The sequence below is a fragment of the Antechinus flavipes genome, chromosome 5 (assembly GCF_016432865.1).
Source record: "Antechinus flavipes isolate AdamAnt ecotype Samford, QLD, Australia chromosome 5, AdamAnt_v2, whole genome shotgun sequence".
Lineage (NCBI taxonomy): Eukaryota > Metazoa > Chordata > Mammalia > Dasyuromorphia > Dasyuridae > Antechinus > Antechinus flavipes.
The window spans coordinates 132,404,005-132,416,931 of record NC_067402.1 but is presented as its reverse complement, the minus strand read 5'-3'; positions in this window follow the sequence as shown (position 1 = coordinate 132,416,931).

The window sequence follows — 12,927 nt, the reverse complement described above, 5'->3', positions numbered from 1 at the left end:
GGCCTAAAATAATTGCAACTAACTAGACTTTCTTTACTGTTCTTGTTTGGTGTGGGGTAGGGATCTGCTGCAATTCCAGTGAGATTGCTACAAGATAATCATCTCTGGTTAACCCAGTAATGTTGTAAAAGAAGAGAAAAACTAGGAGAGGGATTAGGGGACTTCCATAAATGTTGGAGAATAGGGGATGGATGACCTATGGAGGTTTTATGAAAGGTATTTTGGGTTGGTTGAATTGTGAAAATCTGAGGTTAAGGTGGTAGGATAACCACTTGTCTGCCATAAATATCTTACATGTCATAGGAATAAAAGAATTATTGGATACTTTTGAAACTTTATTTTCTTGTGAATCAAAAATAGGTTGTGTTGTGTTTTATGACTTAACTGAACTGTTTTCATAGTAACAATGCCAGAAAGTCATATATCTTTCTCTGAGAATTAATCTTTTTTTATACCCTTCTGTTTATATCATTGATTTTATTTCTCCAAGTAGGCCATTTTAAAAGTCACATTTCCCCCTACACATCACTAACAAATTCCCTGATTGCCGTCACCATGCTGACAGAGTGAAATAATTCCACATTCTGCACGGAATACAGAATCTAACTCAAAAATTATCTGATCCAACCTGTATTCAAATAGGAGTCCATCAAGGTATGTGAAAGGTATACTGAAAATGCTATTCCTGACAGGAGTCCTATATTGGGTTGCACCCATGATTGAAAACTCACTACTTCTTAACATAGTCTCATACACTTTGGGATAACTCGAATTGTAAGGAAAATTATTTCTTTTATAAATACTGAACATTGACTCTGTACCTGCCTTACCTAGCTGCATCAATATGGGATAGTCTAGTAACCTGGCAAAAAATAATCAGTGTTCTCTTTTCCAGTCAGAATTATGCTTGGGTCTTAGAGTGTTTGGATATTTACCATAATCCATGTGGTTTCAGCATAAGCTTCCATTAGGAGAGTCACGTCTGTTATTAATAGTTAAAATAACAATTCAAGTTGTCTTTGAGGTTCTTCCTTCTAAAATTGTTTGATAGGTAGTATACATATCAAAATCCTTATTTACTTACTTATTTAGGTTTAGATCTGTGAATGGTATGGGTAATTCCCAGTATGGAAAGTTTCTTCACTAATGCAGATTCATTTAAAACTTATGCTAAAAAGTTGTCTAGGACAAGGTAAAGTTGTGATTTGCCCTTAGGTACACAGCTAGTTAGTATCTTTCAGACAGAGGTCTTTCTGGATGGCTCCTCAAGGCTGATTCTCTATCCCTAAGTTCATTTTACGAAGAATAAACTGTGGCTCAAGTTAATTCCATGATAATCTATCTAATAACTACCAGAGCCTAGACATGAACATATTTCTTCAGTGTAGTAATAATCACAATAACTTTGCAACTTCCTATAATACTGTTTACATGTAACTTACAATGGAAGATTATTAATATATCAATACTCTAGTTTTATATATATATTTATTTGATGAAAACTTCAATAAATATGTTAACATCATAACCAAATAAGGCAGTGGGTAGGGTAGTAGATAGAACACTGAGTTTAGAATGAGGAAGAGTTAAGTTCAAATCTGGCCTCTGATGCTTACTAGCTGTGGTGACTTTGGGAAAAACACAACCTCTGAAAGCCTCAGTTTCTTCAAGTGTAAAATGGGGATAATAAAAGCACTTGTAAGATTGCTGTGAGGAAGAAATAAAATATTTATTAAAAGTGCTCAGCACAGATGCCTAGTACATAGCAGACACTGTATAGATCTTTATTCCTTTCTCTGTTTCTTGCCTCATGTAGTATTCTATGACATATAGTTTGTAGATAATTTTGCTTAATGATTCTCTGAGTCAATTGATAGGTAAAATATGGAAGGGTAAACTCATTCCAGGTATTTGTCAGTGTCTAGCATAAAGTCCAAATATAAAGGGATTCTTTATCATTTCTTGATGTTAATTTTCTTCAAAAGCTCTTATATGCTGTTGATGTTCTAATTGCACTGATCCAGAATTCTACCAACTTTCCGCAATACAATGCAGGACTGGAAAGAAATTGCAACAACCATTCTCAACTGGCAAAAAAAAAAAAAAGGTGATTAAAAAATTTATATTGTTCAGATTACAACATACAGTTAACCAGTGAGCTCACTGAATTAGTACATTCAAGACTAATTCATTCTGTAATTTTTGTGTCATGGTATATGGATAGTATATAATGTAACAAAATAGGAAGAGAAAATCAAACTGGAACATAAAAGGAAAATTGTTCAATACTTTTAGTCATGCCAAGTTGTTTCTTGTAGCAAAATACTTTTACAAAAAAATCAATATTCTTCTGGTAATGCTATGTGACTTCATGATCGCAGGAAAATTAAATTGCAAGTGACCTAAAGGGCAACTGTGGGATAAGCAGGCTGAAGCATATTACTAATGATGGCTTTTGAGTGAGAAATGACATAAAAGCCATCATCAATGACCTGTATTATCAGGAAATGTGTTGGTGATAGAATCATAGAACCTGAGAGATGGAAGGGACTTCATTGGCTATCTAGTCCAAATAGTACAGGAAAGAAATCTCCATTATTGATTTCTACAACCAATAAGTGATCATTCAGCCTCAGCTTGAAGACTTCCAAGGAAGGTGAACCCACTTTCTCTCTAGAGAGCTTATTTTACTTCTTGACAACTCTAACTGTAACAAAATTTTTCCTGTCTTCATACTGATGAGGTTTAGATTTGGGGAACCCAAATGAAATTAGGGTTTCAGGTGGTCAGGGAGTTAAATGAGTCTAATGGCAGGTTGGGGGTTCAGGGAATCAAATGGAGCTCCCCTGCAACCTCTTGGAATTCGGTGCAAGGGTAGGGAGTTTTGGGGACTCCCTTCTAGCGGTGCAGAGGTTCTCTGTAGAGGAATTTACAGACCCAAAAATCTAGATTGATAAAAGAGGTTTATTATGAGGATTGGAAGTAAGGTTAAAGTCTGGTTAGGGAAATAGGTGAGGGTAAAGAGAGGATGGCACTGGAAAGAGTATTCCAGTGAACAGAGACTCCTTGGAATGCCAAGCATGGTATAGCTGGCATGTTTGGAACCTCTGCAAAGAGAGGATCTTAGTTTGGTACTTTTTATAATGAGAGATTTAGCTAAAGGGGGCCTGTGGGTGGAGTTCTAAGTTGGCTCCTCTATGGGTTTCAGCTACAGCTAGAATTTTATTTGAATTCAATGAGTTTCAGGACTGAGCTGACCCCACCCAGATAACAAAGATGAAACTATTTGTTTTTCGGGGCAGGGTCCCTCAATGAGACAGAGTTGAAGGAGATTTTCTTCTTTAAGGATTTTCAGAGTTTTGGGGTCCCCTCTTCATTCTCCCCTCAAGCAGTCAAAACAAATTCATTTAAGGGAAAAAAGACTTGGGGCAGGATCCCTTATTGAGGCAGAGTTGAAGGAGATTTTCTCTTTCAAGGATTTTCAGAGTTTTGGGGTCCCCTTTTCAATACCAGAAATAGGTTATGGCATCCAGAAATGAAAATAATATTTCAAATGAGCTTTGATAAAGGCAGAGTGTCATGGTACTATCACTTCCCAATTCTAGGAAAGTACACTTCGGTTAATTCAGTCATGACTAAAGAGTGAAGATAATTGATGAACAAGCTTGAAGCAAGATTAGCATACAATAAATAAATAAACATCAAAAGAAAAGTTCCCTTTGCATTAGGTAAATCCTCTGTGGAGGATTTAGGGAAAGTATGGGCAAGAATTACACAGGAAAAGAAGATATAGATAGGCTGAGATCAGCATCAGTGGAGGGAGCACCAGAACAAACAAAATAATGGATCCATCCAAACTATCAATAAAGTAGTATCATGGTGTGGTGGAAAGATCACTCAATTGGGAAGACTGGGAGGTTCAAATCTGAATTTTGCCACTTATTACCTGTATTTGAACTTCAAATTACTTCATCTCTGTGACTTAATTTATCCTAGAATTAATTTATTGTAGAAGTAATTGTTTGAATTAGATAAACTATAAAGTTCTTTCCAACTCTTAGTCTTAAAATCCTATTTGATAGATAGTAGTTATGCCCAGGGATGACCTCAAGTCAGGAAGACTTTAAGTTCAAATCCAGCCTCAGACACTTACTAGCTATATGATCCTAGACAAGTCACTTAACCCTACTTATCTCAGTTTCTTCACCTATAAAATGAATTGAAGAAAATAACAAACCACTTCAATACCTTTGCCAAGAAAATCCCAAATGGGTCAGAAACGATTGAACTTAACTGAAAAAAAAAATGACAACAAATACTATGTTTGCCAAAGAATATTATTCTAGGAAATTTAGTTACCAAGTGGATCTTATTGTCAGGCAATTTTACCTCCTAGACAATTTCCTGGCATGGATGCTAAAAATAAGTTTAATGGCATTGTAATATATTTCTCTGAGAGAAAAAATAATCACCAATCTACCATTTGGCAAACAGATAGATATCTGGCATTCTCTAGATCAAAAGTATTTACAGATATGGAATTTGAGTCAGAGTCCAGATCAGGTCTTTACATCAAACAATACATCATAGTGCTTCTTGAAAGTTTCCAATGTAATGCTTTTTTAAAAAAGCAAAATAGCATAAAAGAGTTTTTTTTTTTTAGAACTTATTTCCTTCATCATAGATGAGGCAAATAGCCTTAGTTATATTGAGATTTTTAAGGCTTTGGAGACAACAGCTACATTTATTTACATCAAAAAGGAAGTTTTTAACTAAAAATGTGCTGGGCCTATTCTGGTCAGGGAAGTGACAATGGACCTTTGCATGGATCAAGAACATGGTAACCAGAGGAAATGGCTTCTCTTTCTCTTAGCACTTATTTCCAAATTGTCAACAGAATATCTTTACCCACAGATTTAGCATCACATATTAGATCACTGCCAATTGTCAGCATCAATGGTGCCTTGGGTAAGAGTAAAAACTCAGGCAAAGGTACAGATTGTTCATAAAAGAAGTACGTCAGATAACAACATTTTTTCTTTGTACTTCTGCTATTCTGACAGTTTGTTGATGCTGGCAGAACAAAAGTCAAATCACGCTTTTTGAACAAGAAGTCCTTCATCTTTAATCAAATGAATGATAGCCTTACTAACAACTGTACTTTTGAATATCCCACTATTCCCTCCTTCATAAATGACAAACAAGTGGGGTTATAATAAGCTATAGCATTCCTACTAGATGTATCAATGACTTACCTCCTTAATTAGAATTTTCCATTTCATCAAGATGTTCAAGTTTCTCTCCCTCTTATAGGGTACTGGCTGCTGGCTAGCATGCTAAAACCAAATTAGGATTTCCCTCTAATGATTTCTTCTATAATACCTAATTCTATTCCTGTCTTTTATTTTAAAGGGAAAAGAAAGAAAGAAAAAAAAGACAGAAGAAAGAAAGAGAGAAAGGAAAGAAGAAAGAAAGGGAGGAAGGAAGAAAGAACAAAAGAAAGAAAGAAAGAAGGAAAAAAAGAAGGAAGAAAGAAAGAAAGAAAGAAAGAAAGAAAGAAAGAAAGAAAGAAAGAAAGAAAGAAAGAAAGAAGGAAGGAAGGAAGGAAAAGAAGGCAGGCAGGAAGAAAGACAACCAGGAAGAAAGGCAAGTAAGAACGCAGGAAGAAAGTCAAGAATGGAGACAGGAAGGGAGGAAGGGAGGAAGAAAGCAAAAGAGAAAGAAAAGAAAACACATAGCAAGAAAAGAAAGAGAGAGAAGGGAGAAAGAGAGAGGAAGAGAGGGAGAGAGAGGGGGGCGGGGAGAGATAGAAACTTTGTCTTTCTGTTAAATGTTACTGGGCAGCCTTTCATTTAGATAATCTCTTTGGAATAGCACCTCCACTCCCTCCCCCCACCCAAGATCCCAAAAGTACTTTAGCCTGAAAGAACTATGGACAATCAGGGTACTTTATTTGTCAGTCCAGAGTGATTAACTTCCAATTACATAATAAGCTTCTTAAAGTGCATTTCCTGTACTTTGGAGACTTGGTCTAATTAAAAATAATTAGTTACGTGGCCATTCTAGTTTCCCTTAATGATATTTGGGGAGGTGAAAAATGCTTTTGCTATCTTTTTAGAAAACATTTAAAGTTTCACATATACTTCAGTGCTGTAAAGGATTCAGAATTTCACTGGTGTGACTACTGTTTCAATTGATGAAGATCACAACCTCCTCCAATGAGTTCCCTCCACCCTTCTACCCTTCCACTCCAACAAGTATCCCAAGGCATCAAGGGACTGGAGGGGAGGAAGATGAAGGTTCAAATCTTGCCTTAAACATTTTCAAGTGGTATGACCCTTGGCATATCATTTAAACTCTGTTTACCTCAGTTTCTCAACTGTAAAATACTAGCACAAATATCAAACAATTGTTGAAAAGGTGAAATGAAAATAAACAATTGTTAAAAAAAAAAAAGAAAGAAAAGAAAATAAACAATTGTAAAGCACTTATTCTTTTATCAGATACTTAATAAAGATTTTTCTCCTCCCCTCCCTTAGGAGATGGACTTTATGTGCTGCTGTAATCAACAATAACAACAAAAGTCAAAAAGCCCAAGGAGGCAGCCCCTGATGGATAGTGTTCAGTTGATGAGCTTACATCGACTGTTCTTTGAGGGCTGATCCACAGCCTTTTTAGTCAAACTTCTACTTAAAGCATTTCTAGCTTGGTAGAACAGAGATCAGCAGAGATGTAGATGTTAGAGAAGAAACTTTTAAAGATTTTACTATGATTCAATAGAAAAGTTGTCAGATGAGTTGGATTGGACTTGTAGTTCTGATATTTTCTCACAGTTTAACTGTCTCATTTTTTTCATATATAAAATGTGGAAGAGAATACGAATACATTTTTGCACATTAGATTCAGTTGTGGGACCTTTCAGACACTACTAAGTACTAAGTTTCAAAACCAGCATTTGACTCAGTGAAGCTCTTAATTATGGCTCAAGCAACAAATGTTAGACTCTTTAGGTACAAGAACCCTCATACACACATATCTGAAGGGCTCGACAAATTAGAGAGTAAGCAAATGTTGTCTTTGAATGAATCTGCTCCTTGCTTCTCCCCGTCTCCTTTTAGTCCCAGTGCTTTTTTTTCCAACTGTCTACTGACAACCCCAGACCTTGAATATCTGCTTCTATATCATAAATTGTAGAACACACACACACACACACACACACACACACAGACTTGAAGTCATCTATCTTCTGCACAAACCTATCTAGTAATGGGAAGCTTAATCTGGAAGTAGTCTAGTGTTTCTGGGTCTAGCACAATATTCCTTCAGGGTTTTGTTAGGTAACTGGCTAGTTAATCAGATAAAATTGTCAGGAAGACAACTACCTGAGTTCAAATGTGACCTCAAACACTTATTAGCTGTGTCACTCAGCCTCAGTTTCCTCATCTGTAAAACATATTGGAGAAGGAAATGGCAAACCACTCCAGTATTTTGGCCAAGAAAACCCCAAATGAATTCATGAAGTATCATAAACAACTGAACAACAACAAAATCATACTGGGATGGCCATGGAAAAAACAGACCCACAAATAAACTCAGTTAGAAATTATATGAGAGAAGTCACTAAATTGTTCCTACCCAGAAAATTCTTTGCTGGGCATATAGCCCAGTCAGATCAAATAGAAACAGTCTTATAGCTACCAAATTATTTGATCAGCATTTTTTGTGCTTCCCAAAAGATAGAAATAAAGTGGGTGGTTATTGACAAAGAAATGAACATACAAATTGTGGCATATGAATATGATATTATTCTGCTATAAGAAGCAATTCAGAAAACATGATGAAAATCAACAAACTGATAACGAACTTAGTAGAGCAATGAGAATAAACAATAAAGAGCAATAAAGTAAATGAAAAAATAATAAAAGTCAAATAGAACACCTGATGTCATCACAATGAACAATCTGACTTCTAAGAAAAAAATAAGGAAAAGTACCTGTTCCTTTTGCTGAAAAGAAGGAAGGGTATGGGTATACCATGATATCAAAAGCACTTCTTGTATGGGTGTTTTTGCTTAAACTTAGATTTACTGAATTGTGGCAGAAGACAGTAAGAGGGAAGATATATTCAGAATTTACTATAAGATGAAATCAAAAGGCATCAACATTTTTTGAGTCACAACTAAATAAGAAATAAAATGGCTTCTAAGAGAAGTTATTAATAACTATTAGACTTCAATGTTGTCTGCAACCATAATCCTAAAAGACTAATTCTTTTAAGATTTTAGAAGAATTTTTCCTATCTTATGACCCAGCTTTGGTAGACTAATAATGAAGGATGAGAAATACATTTTTGGTTATGAGAATTTGCTTTACTTTCCCATTTTTTAAAAAAGCTTTTTATTTTCAAAATAAATGCATTTTATTTTCAAAATAAAAAATAAAATATTTACCCTTGCGAAACCTTGTGTTATAATTTTTTTTTCTCTCTCTCTTCCCCCATCCCCTTCCTTAGACTACAAATCCAATATATGCTAAACATGTGCAATTCTTCAATGCATATTTCCACAATTATCATGTTGCACAAGAAAAATCAGATCAAAAAGAAAAATGAGAAAGACAACAAAATGCAAGCAAACAACAACAAAAAAGGTGAAAATACTATGTTGTGATCCACACTCAGTCCCCACAGTCTTCTCTCTGGGTGTAGATGGCTCACTCAATCACAAGATCATTGGAAGTAGCCTGAATCACCTCACTGTTGAAAAGAACCATGTCCATCAGATTTGATCATCACATAATTTTGTTGTTACTATGTACAATGTTCTCCTGGTTCTACTCACTTCACTTAGCATCAGTTCATATAAGTCTTTCTAGGATTTTCTGAAATCATCCTGTTGATTCATTTTTGCACATATGGGTCCTTTTCCCTTTTTTTATGCTCACTTTGAGATACAAGCCCAGTAGAGATACTGCTATATCAAAGGGTATGCACAGTTTGATAGTCCTTCAAAAGGAATTTATTTTTTTCTCTACCTCACAACAAGAAGAGTATTAACTTAATTTCTCTAATCCTAGATGAACAAAAAGGAAACAGTATGATGTAGAAGCTAGAACACTAGGCTACACCTAGACGTGGTTTTCAGAATTACTTTGGGAAAGCCTACTTAAATATGAAAATGTACTAAAAGGTGCCCAAGATCCTTTCTATTTCTAAATTCTGTGATTCTCTGAGATCCATATTCTAATACCCATCCTGCTACTATTTTATTGCATGGCCAAACATTTTACTTCACCTCATTGGGAATCAGTATTCTCGCCTTTACAAAATCAAAGTCTTTGATTAGAGGGTGTCTAAAGTCCCTTCTGATTTCAAGAGCTTATGGGAACAGGAGAGAAGATAATACAAACAACTAAAAATTGCATTGAAGATTTTTTGAACTTTTTATAGGAATGCAGGATTACTTTAATTTGTGTTTATTTTCACCTCTGTTCTATATCTCATAAAAGCAAATAAAAGCATTGGGAAGAAATTAAATAGCATACACTGTCTATACAAGTATGGTTTTTCTTCTATCCTATTGTTTAATGAAAATATTTGTTTCAAATCAGTCATTTTGAGAACATTAAGAGGGGAATTACTAGGAAACTATCAATTGACACTCACTGAACTATATTCAGTTATGTACTAAGGCTATACTTTTAAACTTTCTCTTTAGTCTGCATTGATAGCATGCGGAAAATGTCTGTTTTGATCTAATTATACATTATGATTAAAAAACACTTGCCTCAAATATACAGATATATATTCAAACTATTTCTTTGACAAAGGCAATCATGAAGCAGTTTATTATGAAATTTCTTGCCATTAGTTTTTAAGTTCTTTGAGGGCAAGAGATTATTGTTCATCTTTGTATCTCCAGAGTGAAGTATAATGCTTAACATATGGGGCATGTTTGTTGAATTAATAAAAACAAAACAAAACAAAAAAAAAAAAACATTGTATGTCTAAATAATCCTAAGAAGTAATGCTAGGTAGAGGCTTAGCTCTGGAATCAGCAAGAACCAGATTTATCTAACATATATATATGAAAGGAAAAAAAGAAAAGGGAAGAGAATGGAAGGAAGGGAGGAAGGAAGGAAGGAAAAAAGGAAGAAAGGAAAGCGGGATGAAAAAAGAAAAGAAGGGAAAGAAGGAAGGAAAGAAGGAAGGAGGGAAAGAGAGAAAGAGGAAAGGAAAAAAGGAAAGGTGGGAGGAAGGAAAAAAGGAAGAAAGGAGAAAAGAAGGGAGGAAAAGAGAAAAGGAAAGGAGGAAGGTCGGGAAGAAGGAGTAGAGGGAAAGAGAGAAGGAGGAAAGGAAGGAAAGGGAAGGAAATGGAAGAGAGGAAGGAAGGAAAGAATGAATGAAAGAAGGAAAGATAACAATAGCTAGTACACTTTTCAGTGCACAAAGAACTTACTCATTACAATCCTATGAGGCAAATACTTTAAGTACTATTTGCCTTATATTATATATGAAGAATCTAAGACATAGAGTGATGAATAAGGATAATTTTCAGAATACTTAAAAAGCTACATAAATGTGTGAGATGAAGCCCAGTACAATTCAAATTCAAAAAGCATTTAGAAATGTGGGACCAAGCTCACATATTTCAATTCAGGTGTTCTGCCTTCCTAACCTAATGCCTTTTATATTGGGACATCATGGTACTGTGCCTGATCTTATGCAAGACAAATGCAGAAGTAAGGATTAGAAAAACACAGAATCTGATGTGCAGATTAGTTTTCTCATTGTTTAGTTTTAAAACGATAACAGAACAACAGAACCAGAACATTAGAGTTCTAGATCATGTGCTACAGAGTTAGCTCTTCCCAGATAATGAAAAGTTCTTGCTTTGAGATAGGCAGAAGGAAGCATAGATGGGATAACTGATGTTGGCATTTGGTGCTATAATTGCAGCACTCTATTCATTCAACATTAAAAGAAAAAAAAACAGTTAATGTAGTCAGAAAAAAAAACTATGTATTTGTCATTGAAATATATAAAATCCGAATGGGTCTGGAATATCTGATCTACTTGAATTTTATGGCTGTTTTCTCTTGATGAAATGATCCATGAATCTATTTTCCTATATGCCCAATTTGCCTAAAATTTCACAGGACAAGAATTTGGTTCAAACCTTAAGTTGCTTTTAAATAGGATGTTGAATCAACCTGATCATTAATATGGTTTTGATAGTAACAAATGATATCTGCATGGCTCTCTTAAAGTTTCACAAAATACTTGCCATATAAATCCTTATTTAAGCCTCCCAACAACTCTAGACAATACTATGAGTGCTTTTATCTCATTTTCAACAGATAAGGGAACCAAGATACAGAGAGATTTAAAGGAATGAGGTTATAAACCTGGATTTTTGTTAGTTTAAATCCAGGATTCTGTGCCTATACATGCCACATGGAAAAAAAAACAAGTGACATATTTCTATCATACACTAAAAGGTCACTTCAACATTGTTGACTAAAGAATCAAATTCAGTATCATTTAGGTTTATCTTAGTTCTTATTTGTGGGGAGTTTCATTAGGGAAGTACTCCAAAAATTCTTATTCTAAATTGGTCTTGTAAGCATGAATTGAAAGGACAAGAATAATGGAAGAAACAATAATACTAATGATAGTGATGGTGTTGATAGCACCTTTAGTTTTGCAAAAATCTTTTACAAATATTATCTCATTTGATCCTCACAATAACTCTTTGAAGTAAGTGTATTATTTAATTCCCACTTTATAGATAGGAACAGTAACTCTCAGAGAAATTATGGAAATATGCTTTCTGAGGGGCACACACAAAGAGTCTGAGGCAGGAATAGACACTAAAGCCTTCCTTCCTTCCTTCCTAAGGCAGCTAGGTCGCTCCACAGTGCATAGAGCTCTGGGTTTGGGATCAGAAAGACTAATGTTCATGAATTGAAATCTGACTTCAGACACTTCGGCAAGTTACTTAAGTTTGTTTGCCTCAGTTTACTATCTGTAAAATGAGCTGAAGAAGGAAAGGGCAAATCACTCCAGTATCTTTGCCAAGAAAACCCCAAATGGGATCAACATAATTGAAATGATTGAATAATATCAACAACTTCTTATTAACTTCAAGTCCAGTATCACACTGATTAGTCTGTTTTTGGTGCATTTATCATTTTGTCCATTAGTTTCCATAATTTCATCTAATGGCAGCTAGGTCAAACATTGGATAGAGTGCTAGACCTAAGTAAAAATCCTGTCTCAGACACTTAGTCATTTTGTGACTCCATAAGTCATTTCAGAATCCTCCTCTGAAAAAGTGGAATAATAATAGCATTTGCCTCTTTAGGTGGAGAGATAATGAGATAATATGTTTGTAAAGTATATTGTATACCTTAAATCCTCCATTATTCTAGTTATTATTATTTTCAACAAAAGTTTGGAGCCAAAATGAAATTATCTTTAGATAGTTCATTCATTTATGCATCATGTAAAAACATTAGTGAAATGTTCACAGGCTCACCCATTTCTCCAAATTAATTAAAGATAAGCTAATGAAAGAGAAAATGTACATTTTTCTTCACATCTGTGAATTTGAGAGGCCAATTCAGATTAGCAAGAGAAAGCCATCCCTGGACACTCTGTCTCATTTATAACACTACCTTGGAGAGTAACGTGCTGATGCATATTTCTGGGATGTTGACTGTGGTTTCCACTCACCCTCCAGCGGGAGCAGGGGTTTAATTCTTTATTGGCAGTGTGTACTCTCTCACTTCTGTTTGTCTCTGTTTACCTGTCTGTTTGCTTTAAGTCGACCTTATTTATAGTTTGAAGCTAGATTGCCCTGCTAGAGGTTCTGAAAATTGGAGGATGAATGGCTAATAAAATGTGCAGGTCATATGCTTCACAAAT